The 14,253-nt window shown below is 34.1% G+C and overlaps 1 pseudogene across 1 annotated transcript in view; it reads right to left on the bottom strand.

Annotated features, from left to right (window-relative positions):
- Positions 1–786: 786 nt before the first annotated feature.
- LOC144381576 (cytochrome c oxidase subunit 7C, mitochondrial pseudogene) overlaps positions 787–14,253 on the bottom strand; it is a 29,279-nt pseudogene continuing 15,812 nt past the window's right edge. The window contains exon 3 of the transcript XR_013446966.1: positions 787–1,714. The product of XR_013446966.1 is annotated as a cytochrome c oxidase subunit 7C, mitochondrial pseudogene (transcript). The remainder of the gene's footprint in view (positions 1,715–14,253) is intronic.

Here is a 14,253-nt window from a genome sequence, read left to right as displayed (position 1 = left end):
ATCTAATGCGAAGAATCTAAGGCAAAGAGACCGTTGTGGTTAACAGGCCTGTCCTTCTAGATAGAGATGGAAAATGGCATTTCCTAATATCTAAGTTACATTAGAGGACAGAAATAGTGGTCAAGAGCCTTCATTTGCATCTTCCGTTAACCTAATTATCATTAGGTTCCTTTTCGCATTACTGCAGGTAACAAACCATTTAAAAATTTGTTTTCCCATACTTTGTCCAAGTTTGAGCATATAGTAAAACCTTAATTTGCTTGTCATGCTTTAAGTTTGGTACAAATTATTTAGTTGGAGAAATTGTATTGAGTTTGAGTCTGCAGCTTGGGGCCACGAGGTTGACTACACGGTGGAACAGAAACCCACACCCAGAACCTCCAGGCTGTCCAAATGTGAAGCCACACTTCTTATGGAGAACAATTTCTGTGGCTCAGATCCCTTTCTCACTGCCTCTTATTGGATCTCTCTTGTGGGCATTTTCTCTTTCTCTTCCTCTGAGGTCAGTGGAACTTCCTACAGATAAGGTACTAAATATCTCAAATCAGGGTACATCACTTTTTCTATAAGGTAACATTCAAGGAGGAAGACACTGGTCAACATAAATTCTTTTTTTTTTTTTCTAGTTTGCATTTTTAATAACATAAATTACCAATAAGGTCCTGACCTAGTAATCAAAAATTAAATAAACCTCAAAATCTAAAAACAAGAAACAGGCTAAATCACACACTAATTTGACCAAACTAATCCTGGAATATTTCCCACATAAAAAAATAAGCACAACTATTACATTCCATGTTTCAGAGAAGAGGCATTAAGGATTCATGCCATAAGTTTATTTACAAACATATTGAGTATGTTGAATTCAAGAGTTTGATCCATTTTTCAAAGAGACTGCACCTCTTAAAATGTTCCTTTTCACATCTGTTTGATGGATTAATTAAAACATCCTTTTTTTTAAATTTAATTTTATTTTATTATGTTAGTCACCATACAATATGATGTGGTGATCCACGATCCATTGAAAACATCCTTATTTCTTAAGCAGTTGATGTCTTACTGTAAAAAAAGGTGCAGCAAATCCAGATCCAAAGTACAAAGTCATAAGTAGTAATCGCCATTTGTTTTCCACTGAAAATGGCAAATTCTTCCCTCCTTATAGTGGCTCCTACGGACCACAGAGGTTGTGAACCTCCAGATGCTCTGTCCCAACGTGGCGCTGTTGGAAGTTCCGTGAAAGGGGCAGAGCCCTAAGACCGTAGAAATGGCAGCACCACCAAGTCCTCCTCTTTTCACGACCTTGTTCCTCGGTGTGCTGGTCAACATAAATTCTATTTGCATTAGATTTGTTGTCTGATTTATCAGCAGCAGCATTATAGATTTGCTTTCAACAACAGATTTGTGTGTACAAATTTATGTGTATAGATTTGTTTGGTAAATCCATTTCAATGAACACTCACTAAACACTTTCCTTAAGCTCACTATTCTGACAAGCACTGTAGAAAATATGGTCTTTTCAGGTCCTGTTATTGTAATCTAGATGTGTTTTCTGTAAGTTTCTTAGGTTGTTTGTGTCTCTCAGTCACTTACTTCCTTTTTCGAAAACATTGCGGCAATAAATGGTGCAATCACTGCTTAATTTTTTTATGCACTTCAGTCTTCTGCTTAAGAGCTTGGAAATTCACCAATTCAGATGCTAATCTGTTATGGATCTCTGTTATAGAATAAAAACAAACCAGAAAATAGAATATCAATAATTACCAACATTTAACTGACAAATGCCCACCTTGTCTTGACTTTATGTATTTTTAAAAACTAAACATCACTATAAACAATGGAATCATAAAAATTCCTAAGCACTTTGGGTTGGAAGTCTTAAAGGAAAGAGGCAGCCTGGGTTATCGGCAGTAATCTTTCAAAAATCAAGGTGCTTGGAGAAGAGCCAAAACTGTAATGAGCTTGAAGCAAATTATCAAATTAATCCTGGTTGATGCAACTGTCCTAACTTGTGAAGCCACCTGTCTCCATTTGAAGATGTCAACATCAAAAGTGGAACAGTATTTACAGAGTGCCCACAATGCTGCAGGCAGTGAAGAGAAAACCAAAATGAAAGAGCCTCATTCCAGTGATCTTCTAATTATAGGAGAAGTAATGGGTAGGGTATTTTAAGGCATAAATAAATAGAAATAACAAGATAATATTGAGCAAGAAGAAATTTTAGGATGAGCTCAGGAAAATAACTCCTATCAAACTTCTCAGTATAATCGCTAGAGCCATTATACTCTATCATGTTGTTGGGGCTATTAGTATTAATAATAGTAATCATCATTTATTATGAGTGTAGCAGAGAGAACAATTCTGCAGTGGTAGGAAGATAGAACAGATAGACCTGAAGAGATATGTCTTTTCAATTCTGTGATGCCGTGCATAATATGAACTCTAAAAACAGAAGGTCTTAACCACTTCATTATCAAATAAAGTACTGCCTGCCCACATCCAAGCCAAGTGTCTTCTTTACAGCTCTGCTCCTTTAATTAAAGAAGATGATCCTTAATATGACTGACTCAGTTGCAAAAACACTAGAACCAAGAATGATCTGTTAACTGTTTGTTAGTTGGGAATGTTTATCCATCCTACCATTTTCTCTCCTCTTGGAGAACTAAACTACAAAATAAAGTTTATCTTGTAATTGTGTCCAATAAATCAGGTAAAGGATAAAGAATGGAACTTTAGTAGAAAAACTAAGGAAATTTAGATTATTTAGTAAAGCATTTTTTTATTGAATTTTTTGTACCTTCAACTTCAAGGGTAACACTTTGCACCCATCTTATTCATATTTCTCCAGAGTATGTACATATCTGTGAGTATTTAGATCTATGCGGTTTTATCACATGTGCAGGTTCATATACATGTCAGCACATATATAACACAGTCAGCATGTATAACATTCCACTACCACGGGGTCTCTCCTATTGCCTTTTTATAAGAACATTCCCTCCCTCCATTCTTAATTCGTGGCAACCACTAATCTGTTTTCCATTTCTAAAATTTTGTCATTTCAAAATCTTTCATAAAGGAGTCATACAGTATGTAACCTTTTAAACTGGCTCCTTTCACTTAGCATAATGCCTGGGATATTCATCCAAGTTATTATGTATGTCAATAGTTCATCCTTTTTCATTGTTAAGTAGTATTCCATGGTCTATATGAACCACAGTTTATTTAATCATTTACCTGATAAAGGACATCTAGGTTGTTTCCAGCTTTTAACTATTACAGAACACTGCTATGAACAACTTACAGGTTTTCATTTCTTTGCCCAAGAGTGCAGTTGCTAGATCATATGGTAATTGTGCTAGTTAGTCTTATAAGAAAATGCCACTGTTTTCAGAGTAGCTATACTATTTTATATTCCCACCAACAATGTAGGAGTGATCTGTATTCTTTTCATCCTTGCCAGCACCTGGTTTTGTCATTATTTTTATTCTAGTCATTCTGATTGGTGCACAGTGGTATCTCATCATGGTCTTAATTTGAATTTCCCAAATGGCAAGTGATGACAAACATCTTCTCATATACTTACTTGCCAATTATATGACCTCTTCAGTAAAATGTTTCTTCACAACTTTTGTCCATTTTTGTTTCTCTTGTTGTATTTTAGTGTTGAGTTTTGAGAATTCTATGATGTGAACTGTAGTTTTTTACAGATGTTCTTTACCAAATTGGGGTTATTTCCCTTTATTCCTAACTTGCTGAGAGCCAGATTTTTCATGCTGTTTTTGTTTTATTTTGTTTTGTTTTAGAATTAATTGGTGTTGGATTTTGTCAAGTGATTTTTCTATATGAATTGATATGATCACACAATTTTTTTTCCTTAACCTATTGACATACCATTGATTGATTTGGAACGTTGAACCAAACTTCCTTTCCTGGAATAAGTCCCAATTGGTCATGGTGTATAATTTCTTTATACACTATTGGAGTTCAGTTTGCTTAGATTTTGTTAAGGACTTTAATGTCTAAGTTTATGAACAATATTGGCCTATAAATTTCTTTTTTCTTTCTTTCTTTTTTTAAATTATTGTCTTGGTCAGGTTTTAATGTCAGGGTAATACTAGTCTCATAAAAGGAGTTGGAAAGTATTTCTACTTCTTCTGTTTTCTGGAAGGGATTATATAAAATTGGTATTAATTCTTCTTTAGATATTTTGTTAGAATTCTGCTGTGAAAACATCTGGGCCTGGAGACTTACTTTTCAGGAGCTTTTAAATTATGAATTCAATTTCTGTAATGTTTATAGCAATTCAAATTATCTATTTTATCTTGGTTGAGATTTAGTAGTTTGTGCTGTTCAAGAAATTGATCCATTTATTTAAGTTGTCAAATTTATAAACATAAAGTTGTTTTTAGTAGTCCTTTATTAACTTTTTAATAGTTAAAAGATATGTAATGATATCTGTTATTTTATTTCTGATTTTGGTAATTTGTGTCTTTTTTTTATTTTGGTCAGTCTTGCTAAAAGTTTGTAAATTTTATTGATTTTTTTTTCAAAGATTCAGCTTTTGGTTTCATTGATTTTCTTTATTGTTTTTCTATTCCATTGACTTTGCTTATATTTTAATTATTGTCTTCCTTCTGCTTGCTTTGGGTTTATTTTCATCTTCCTTTCCTAGTTCCTTGGGGTAAAAACTTAAAATATTGATTTGAGAACTTTCCTGATTTGTATTGTAAGCCTCTAGTGTTAGAAATTTCCTTCTCAGGACTCCTTTAGCTGCATCCCACATATATTGATATGTTGTATTTTCATTTCACTCAGCTCTATGTATTTCTTTCCTTTGAGAATTTCTCTCTGACCCATAAATTATTTAGAAGTATATCATTTAATTCTTATGTGTTTAGGTATTTTCCTGTTGTTTTTCAATTATTGATTTTTAGTTTGATTCCATTATGGGCAGAGAAAAGAATCTGTATGATTTCAATTCTTTTAAATTTGTTGAGGTATTACTATTGTTGTTGTTGTTATTGTTATTACTGTCTACGATATGGTCTATCTTGGGAATGTCCCATGTTGCCTGAAAAAGAAAAATGTGTATTCTGCTATTTTGTGGAATGTTCTATATATGTCAGTTAGATCCTGTTATTTGATTGAGTTTCTCATATATTCTATATTCTTGATGATTTTCACTTTAGTAGTTCTGTCAATACCTAAAAAGGGGTAGTAAAGCATTTTGAATCAGAAAATCTAGGCTAGTTGTTAATCTGTTCACATACTAGTTCATGAATTCAGCAAGCAAAGGACTTTGAGGACTAAATATTTTTTAGTATTTTATGAGAAATAAACATTAACAATTACTAAAATAGTCTCTGCTTTTTTTTAATTTCCAAGAAATCTAAAAGTGAATGGGATGATGAAAACCTAGAAACTATTTTTCAACCTGAAAAAAGACTTCTTCATGAAATCTTAGACTGAAGAGACCATTCATATTTTGTGAAACATGTAACAGTTTCACATCTGACAAACAGTTCTCCTTAACTGAATTTACTTTTTAAAAGAATTCATGTTGGTTTTTTTCCTATCTCTAAGATCATTTCAGGTTGTGGCAAGGATTAGTCTTAACTTACATGAACTGTGAATAATGCAAAATCTCTATAGTTGCATACCATCCATAAAATGTGGGTACTGTGTATTAAAAACCTGATTAGGTGAAAAGAATACCACTTTGGAATTAAAAAGGACTGAGGTGATGAAAGAACCCTCAAGTTGTGAAAGTATGAGTGCTGAGGTGGAAAAAAAGGTAATTTCCTACATTATAGTAGATTGGCATAATAAGAAGAGTAATAAGAAAAAAATTAAAACAACCTGAAAAGAAATACATATTCTAAAGAAGAAATGAAATTTAAACTCATAGCGTGTGACTCAATAGCAACAATAGAAACCAGATGACAATAGTGTATTATCTTCAAAGTACTAAGAGAAAAATAAATGCCAATATACAATTTTATATCAACCTAAACTATCATTTAAAGATAAGGACAAAGTGAAGAGGCTTTGAAACTAATAAAAATTGAGCTTACTACTCACAGGTTGTTACTGAGTGATCAACTAAGGGATGTAATTACATCAGAAAAAAATTGGACTATGGGGATGCAAGAATCAAAGAGACAGGTAGCATGTTGGTATATCCATGAATGATTAACTATAAACATGATAAAAAATGACTAATTTTGAGATGTTTGAAAGGGATATAGAACCACAAAAGATCACAGCATGAAAGATTGGCAAGCAGGGAGAAAACTGGAATTAAAGCATAAGAATGGTATGTAACTCAGTATGAGGATTAAGATTTCATTAACATTTCAGTTATCTGTTGTTGTGTAGCAATATACCTCAAGTATCAGAGGCTTAAAACAACAATCATTTTATTTGCTCACAGTTCTATGGGTAGATTTTTTTTTTTTCCATTCACTTGTCCAGTATCTGTACTGGTATGGCTCAACCACCTGGTGCTGGCTGGACCACTCAACTGGGGTCACATGCTGGGACCTCGATCCCCACTGTCAGCGCATTTCCTCAGTTCTCTTCTGCATAATCTCAAGGCTTCTGGCCCTCCATGGGCTTTTCCAAATGGTCTTTGCATGTGGCTTTCCAGCAGGACAGCCAGACTTCTTACATGTAAGCTCAGGGCTCCTGAGAGTATAAAAGTAGAAGCTACCAGACCTTTTAAAATCTTAGATTGTGACCTATCATAGCATCACTTCTGCCATATTCAGTTGGTTAAAGATAAGCCCAGAATCAAGGGATGGGCTCTGCATAAGAGCATGAATACTGAGAGGCATAGTTCAATTAAACCGATTATTACAACTTCAGAGTTTATTAGGTCAATTATGTGTGCTAAAAACTTAAGGTAATCAATAAAACAATTAAAATGTTGAAGGACCAAGAAAGCATCCAATATTAGAGAAAAGTGATAGTAATAGGAGAGTACAAAAGCAAAGCAAGGTAAATACAAAACAAAATAAGACAGCAGAAATAAAACCAAATATGTCAGTACTTAGAATACATACAGTGGTTTAAACTAGCTTATTTTTCAAAAGACTTATTTATTTATTTGAGAGAGAGAAAGCACATGAGCAAGGGGAGGGGCAGAGGGAGAGAGAGAATCCTCAAGCAGACTCTCCACTGAGCACAGAGTCTGATGTGGGGCTAGATCCCAGGATCCTGAGATCATGACCCGGGCCGAAATCAAGAGTTGGATGCTTAATGGACTAAGCCACCCCGGCACCCCTAAACTAGCTTATTAAAGACCAGAGCTTCACTGAGGAAAACGTTTAAAATCCAGTTCTATGTTTTTTGTAAGAAACACACTCAAATCATAAGGACACAGAAAGGTCAAAAGTAAGAGGAAGAAAAAGACAGACAGATATACCAAGCAAATACTAAGCAAAACAAAGGAGATGTAGTTATAGCAACATCAGACAAAAGAGACTTTAAGTCAAACTTCAGTTTTAATGATAAAGAGGATTGGTATTTAATGATAGAAAGAAATAATTTATCAGAAGAGATAACAATCTTGACTCTGTACACAATGAACAACATAACCTTAAGAACATATTTTTTTAAAAGGAAAATTTGATAAAATATCAGAATCCGTGAAAGAGAAGACAAAAATAAATGACTGAAAAAAGTTAGAAAATGTGAATAATAATATTGAAAGGCTTAATATAAGAGTACATGAGAAATTGCCTCCAACAACTAAAGTTCTGAACACACATAAAGAATTTACAAAACCAAACACTTAGGTGGGCCATAAAGGAAGTCTTAAAAAGTACAAATGTTCAATAGCATATAGACCACATTGACTACAAAGCAATAAAATTAGAAACCAAAACTTAAAAGTAGCCTGAAAACATTAAGGAGGGCACGTGTTGTGATAAGCCTGGGCGTTATACCCACTGGGTGTTATATGCAACTAATGAATTGGTGAACATTATATCAAAAACTAATGACGAATTAAACGTTGGATAATTGAATTTAAATTTAAAAAAAAGGAAAAAAAAGTAGCCTGAAAAGAAAAGATTCGTGATTAAATTTAAGATGTGTTTAGCCCTGAATGATGTTATTGCCTTTTAAAACCTGTGAGATATAGCTAGTGATACTTAAGGAAAATGCACAGTCTTAATTGTCTACATTTTTAAAAAATATTGAAAATAAATGAGCTAAGTGTTCAGTCAAAAGTTAGAAAAAAAAAAAAACAGAGTAAACCCCTTTAAATTAGAACTATGTAAAGACTACTAAAGTCTAAGCAAACCTCTGGCCAAACTGATCAAGAAAAAAAGAAGGCACAAAGACACCATATTAGAAATGAAAGAACTACTATAAAGATTTTTTTAATTTAACTATATTTTTAAAAACTTTATAATAATACATTTTAAAAATTTAGATCAAATAGAGAGTTTTATTTTAAATGTAAGTCATCTAAATTGACTCAAGAAGAAAAAAAAAAGTGGAATAGATCTACACACAGAAGTAATATTTTAAAATATTGGCAATTTGATATAGGACAAGCAGCAGTAAAACCAAAGGACAACTCATAAGTCCAAACAGACAATTGTTAAAAATAACTGATAAAGACTTACCATGCATACTAAATTACTATCAATCCAAATCATATCTGTTGAAGAAATTAAATCAGAAGTCAAAAATTTATACACCAAGAAAGTCTCATGTCCAGAAGATTTTACAAACAAGTTTTACCAACACTTTAAGAAGCAAGTAACTCGGGCGCCTGGGTGGCTCAGTTGGTTAAGCGACTGCCTTCAGCTCAGGTCATGATCCTGGACTCCTGGGATCGAGTCCCGCATCGGGCTCCCCGCTCAGCGGGGAGTCGGCTTCTCCCTCTGACTCTCCCCCTCTCATGCTCTCTCTCAAATAAATAAATAAATCTTTAAAAAAAAAAAAGAAGCAAGTAACTCTTGGGGCGCCTGGGTAGCTCAGTCATTAAGCGTCTGCCTTCGGCTCAGGTCATGATCCCAGGGTCCTGGTTTTGAGCCCCGCATCGGAGCCCCGCATTGAGCCCGGCGGGAAGCCTGCTTCTCCCTCTCCAGCTCCCCCTGCTTGTGTTCCCTCTCTCACTGTGTCTCTCTGTCAAATAAATAAATAAAATCTTAAAAAGAAAAAAAGAAGCAAGTAACTCTTTTTTAATACAAAATGTTTCATATAATAAAAAAAGAAGAATCTTTTCCCAAATCAGAAATAGGCAAGAAAGTATAAGAAGGAAGATTTGTGTGTAAGCTTAGGTATGAATATGGATGCAAATATCCCAAATAAAAAATTAGCAAACTGAATTCAGCAATGTGTATAAAAAATTAACATGACTAGGGGCTATTCCAGGAATATAAGGATGGTGTAAGTCATGAAATCCTATTAATGTAATTTGCTATATTAATAAATTTTTAAAAACATATAATCTCAATATATGATACCCAGAATTTAATAAAAGTCCATATTTATTAACAATTTTTAAGTAATCAAAAAGAACACTTCAGAAATTAAGGTGAGAAGGGAACTTTTCAACTGATAAAAGGTATTTATCAAAAACGTACTACAAATATCATACCTGATAGTGAAACAGAGCATTTTGTTTCAAGTCAGGAACATGACAAGGATGTTACCATTACTAGTTCCATTCAACTTGGTTCTAGAGATCTTAGCCAGAGATAGAAATGAGAAAGATAAATGAAATGCAAGGGAAAAAATAATTTCCAGAGATTTGGATTGTCTATACAGAGTATCTAAGAGAATCTACAAAGAGTTTAGTAAGGTGGTGTGTTACAAGAGCAATATTAAAAATTCAGTGGTATCCTAGTGCACTAGCAATGACCAATTAGAATTTAATTTTTAAAAATTATTCCATTTACAAAAGCAACCTTAGAATACAACTAACATGAGATATATGAAAACATTATAAAGTGTTACATAGTAACATAAAAGAAGACCTAACTAAATGGGGAAAAAGACTGTGCTCATGGTTGGGAAGACTCAGGATCACACAAATGTCAGTTCTTCCCCCAAATTAATCTACAAATTCAATGGAAATCCAAACAAATTTTCAGGGGACTTTACCTTGGGCTTTAACAAGCTGAGCCTAAACTTCAAGTAAATAGGGAAGGGCCAAGAATGCTAAGAAAATTTTGAAAGAAAAAAATATAAGACAGGAGAAAAAATACATAGAAAGATATCTTTCTGGATAGCAATATTTACTATAAAACTAAATAAAGTAAAACAATGTGGCATTGGCAAAGGGACAGAAAAACAGACCAACTAACCAGGAAAAAAAAGATCCAGAAAAAGGGCTTGCAAGTATGGACATTTGGTACATGACAGAAGTGGGATTACAACTCAGTGTAATAAGATGTCTATTCAATAAATGATGCAGGAACAATGTGTTACCATATGGAGGGAAAAGGTTAGACCTTCATCTTGTACCATATACAAGCTCAACTCCAGATGGATTAAAGGCTCAAATGTGAAGAGCAAAACTTCAAGACTTGGAAGAGATAATGTAGAAGAATATCTTTATGACCACAAGGTAGAATGAATTCCTATACATGATTTGAAAAGCACAAATCACAAAGGAAATATAATTAGAGTGTTTTCAAATTTAAAACCTCTGTAAAACAAAAGATATTGAAAGACAGGCCAGGGATTTGGAGAAGATACTCACAATGCATATATTTAACAATGATTCAGTAGTCAAATTATTTGAAGAACTTCTAGAAATCAAGAGAAAAAAGTCAATAACTGTTAAATAACTGTGAATAATATAAAGAGTAAATTCAAGGAAATGGAGACCTGAAAGGCCAATTAATATAAATATTAAAAAATAATATAAAATATAAATACAAACTGGTTAGTAATCAAGGAAATGCAAATTAAAACAAGGAAATATCTTTTCAGGTCCATCAAATTGGCAAGATTCGTGATGATGCCGAATGTTGGTCAGGATGAGAAAATTCTCATACAATGCTGGTAAGTGGAAATTGATGCAAACACTTTGAGAAATAATTTGATATTATCTGATAAAACAGAAGTTGTGCATACCCTAAGACCTAGCAATTCTACTCTTCAATAGATAGCTTAGAGAAACTTTTGCCCTTGTACTTAAGGAGATATATAATTGGATTTTCATTACATCATGGCTTGCAATAATGAAATATTAAACATAATTTAAATGTTCATCAATTGGAAAATAGATAATTGTGGTATTTGGCTGAGCCATATGAAATTGCTGCTATTCAGCCATTTTGATATGGTTCAATCTAATAAATTTATAAAACTGAATATTATATAGGAGCTAAAATGAATGAACTAGTAGTGCAATTGCTGGGTCATAAGGTAGCTCTACTTTTAACATCTCGAGGAACCTCCATACTGTTTTCCAGAGTGGCTGTACCAACTTGCATTCCCACCAACAGTGTAAGAGGGTTCCCCTTTCTCTGCATCCTCACCAACATTTGTTGTTCCCTGTCTTGTTAATTTTTGCCATTCTGACTGGTTTAAGGTGGTATTGATTTGTATTTCCCTGGTAGCTAGTGATGTGGAGCATCTTTTCATGTGTCTCTTAGCCATTTTTATGTCTTCTTTGGAGAAGTGTCTGTTCATGTCTTCTTCCCATTTCTTGACTGAATTATTTGTTTTTTGGGTGTTGAGTTTGAGAAGTTCTTTATAGATCTTGGATACCAGCCCTTTATCTGATATGTCATTTGCAAATATCTTCTCCCATTCCGTGAGTTGCCTTTTAGTTTTATTGACTGTTTCCTTTGCTGTGCAGAAGTTTTTTTATCTTGATGAAGTCCCAATAGTTCATTTTTGCTTTTGTTTCCCTTGCTTTAGAGACGTGTCTTGCAAGAAATTGCTGTGGTTGATGTCAAAGAGGTTACTGCCTGTGTTCTCCTCTAGGATTTTGATGGATTCCTATCTCACATTTAGGTCTTTCATCCATTTTGAGTTTATGGTGTAAGAAAATGGTCCAGTTTCATTCTTCTGCATGTGGCTGTCCAATTTTCCCAGCACCATTTATTGAAGAGACTGTCTTTTTTTCCACTGGATAGTCTTTCCTGCTTTGTCGAAGATTAGTTGACCATAGAGTTGAGGGTCCATTTCTGGGCTACTAGGTATTTACCTCAAAGATACAGATGTAGTGAAAAGAAGGGGCACACGCACCCCAATATTCATCATAGCAATGTCCACAATAGCCAAACTGTGGAAGGCGCCAAGATGTCCTTCAACAGATGGATGGATAAAGAAGATGTGGTTCATATATACAATGGAATATTACTCAGCCATCAGAAAGGATGAATACCTACCATTTGCATCGACATGGATGGAACTGGAGGGGATTATGCTCAGTGAAATAAGTCAAGCAGAGAAAGACAATTATCATATGGTTTCACTCATATGTGGAATATAAGGAATAGCATGAAGGACCATAGGGGATGGGAGGGAAAACTGAATGGGAAGAATTCAGAGAGGGAGAAAAACCATAAGAGACTCTGGACTCTGGGAAACAAACAGGGTTACAGAAGGGAGGGGTGTGGGGAGATAGGGTAACTGGGTGATGGGTATTAGGGAGAGCACATGATGTGATGAGCACTGGGTGTTATACACAACTAATGAATCGTTGAACACTACATCAAAAATTAATAATGTACTATATGTTGGCTAATTGGACATAATAAAATAAATAAATGAATGAATGAATAAATAAATAAATAAATAAAATGAATTAGATCAAAATGATTCACCATGGATAAATCTCAAAAATATTGAGGGGAAAATCCATGCTGTCATATATATGGTATGATCACAAACACTCAGGCAAAAATCAACTTCTTTAAGACAGAGTATCTACCAATAATAACAACTAGAAGGGTTTTAAAAATTCAGAACTTTTTGATAATGACAGAAGGACTTGTTGAAGACCATATCCTTTTACACTCATATTGAAAGTGGAAGTTCCTCTACAGGAAACCACAGTGCTGTTAGAACCAGAGAATGAAACTTGGGTAGCCAAAAATTACAAATGTCCATTGTACCATCCTAGTTTCTTATTTAATTTTAATTTATTTCTTACTTACTAGTGATCCATTACTGATTATTAATCCAAAAAGAAAAGAGTAAATAATTTTATGCAGAAGACGAGTAAATCTCCAGAGCTAGAAAAAAAAATAGATGTTATTAACTGAAAATTTTATTCTAACACTGTCCACTCATTTCTTAGAAATTCCTATGTATATCATATCAATACTAAACTTGTCTTAAGGGAAGATTAAGACTGGCAAATTCACCTCTATTATTCCCTTTCTTTTCTTTGCTCGTGTGGTTAATGATCTATGCATGAAATTTTAAAAGTTGTGCTCTAGTTCTTAGTGATGTAAAGGGAAAATGCAAGAGTACTACAAATGTGAATGAATTTTTCTTCATATCTAAAAATCCATTATTAGTTCCTCATCATATATTAAAAAAAAAAATCTACATTTCTTACAATAGAGTTCAGGGCCTTCTTGATATTACCTCAATAAAGTAGGTGACATCTCTATTGGTATCAGTTAAAATAGGTTCAGCTACCATGAGCAGAGGATTCATAAGAGAGAGGCTGTTACGGCAACTCTACAATTATCAGAGACCCAGACTCCTTCTAACTTGTTGCTCTGCCATCTTAAACATGTGACTTCTACCTGTGGCCCAAGAGGTTACTCCAGATCTTGCAATCACATCTGCATGCTGGCCAACAAGAAGGAGGAAAATTGGAGGAGGAGGCATATCCCCCTCACCTCTAAGGACACTTTCAGGACACCTATCACCTTACATCTCATTGTCTAGCACTTAGCCATACACCACACATAGCTTCAAGGGCAGCCGGTAAATATAACTTTTATTCTAGGTGGCCAGAACCCATCTAAATTTGAGGGCTTTTATTACTGAAGAAGAAGAGAACTGATATTGTGGGGACAACCAGTAGCTTCTGTCATACCGTCTTCATCTTTTCCTCTTCTCCTCCAATTGAGGGAATACTAATTTGATTCCAGAACTAATCCTGGGTCATGATTACTCTTGGGCGGAACCACTGTGCAATAAAAGACTTCATGCATGGATGCATGGATGTAGCCCTTTCTTGGATGATCTGCTCCATTTCTTCCTTGCATATAGCTGAGTTGGTAAACTGATCAAAGCTTGGCCTAAGGAATGACCCAA

This window comes from Halichoerus grypus, chromosome 4 (genome assembly GCF_964656455.1).
Source record: "Halichoerus grypus chromosome 4, mHalGry1.hap1.1, whole genome shotgun sequence".
In the NCBI taxonomy this organism is placed as follows: domain Eukaryota; kingdom Metazoa; phylum Chordata; class Mammalia; order Carnivora; family Phocidae; genus Halichoerus; species Halichoerus grypus.
Note: the sequence above shows the minus strand (reverse complement) of the source record. Positions and strands in the feature narration are given on the sequence as shown.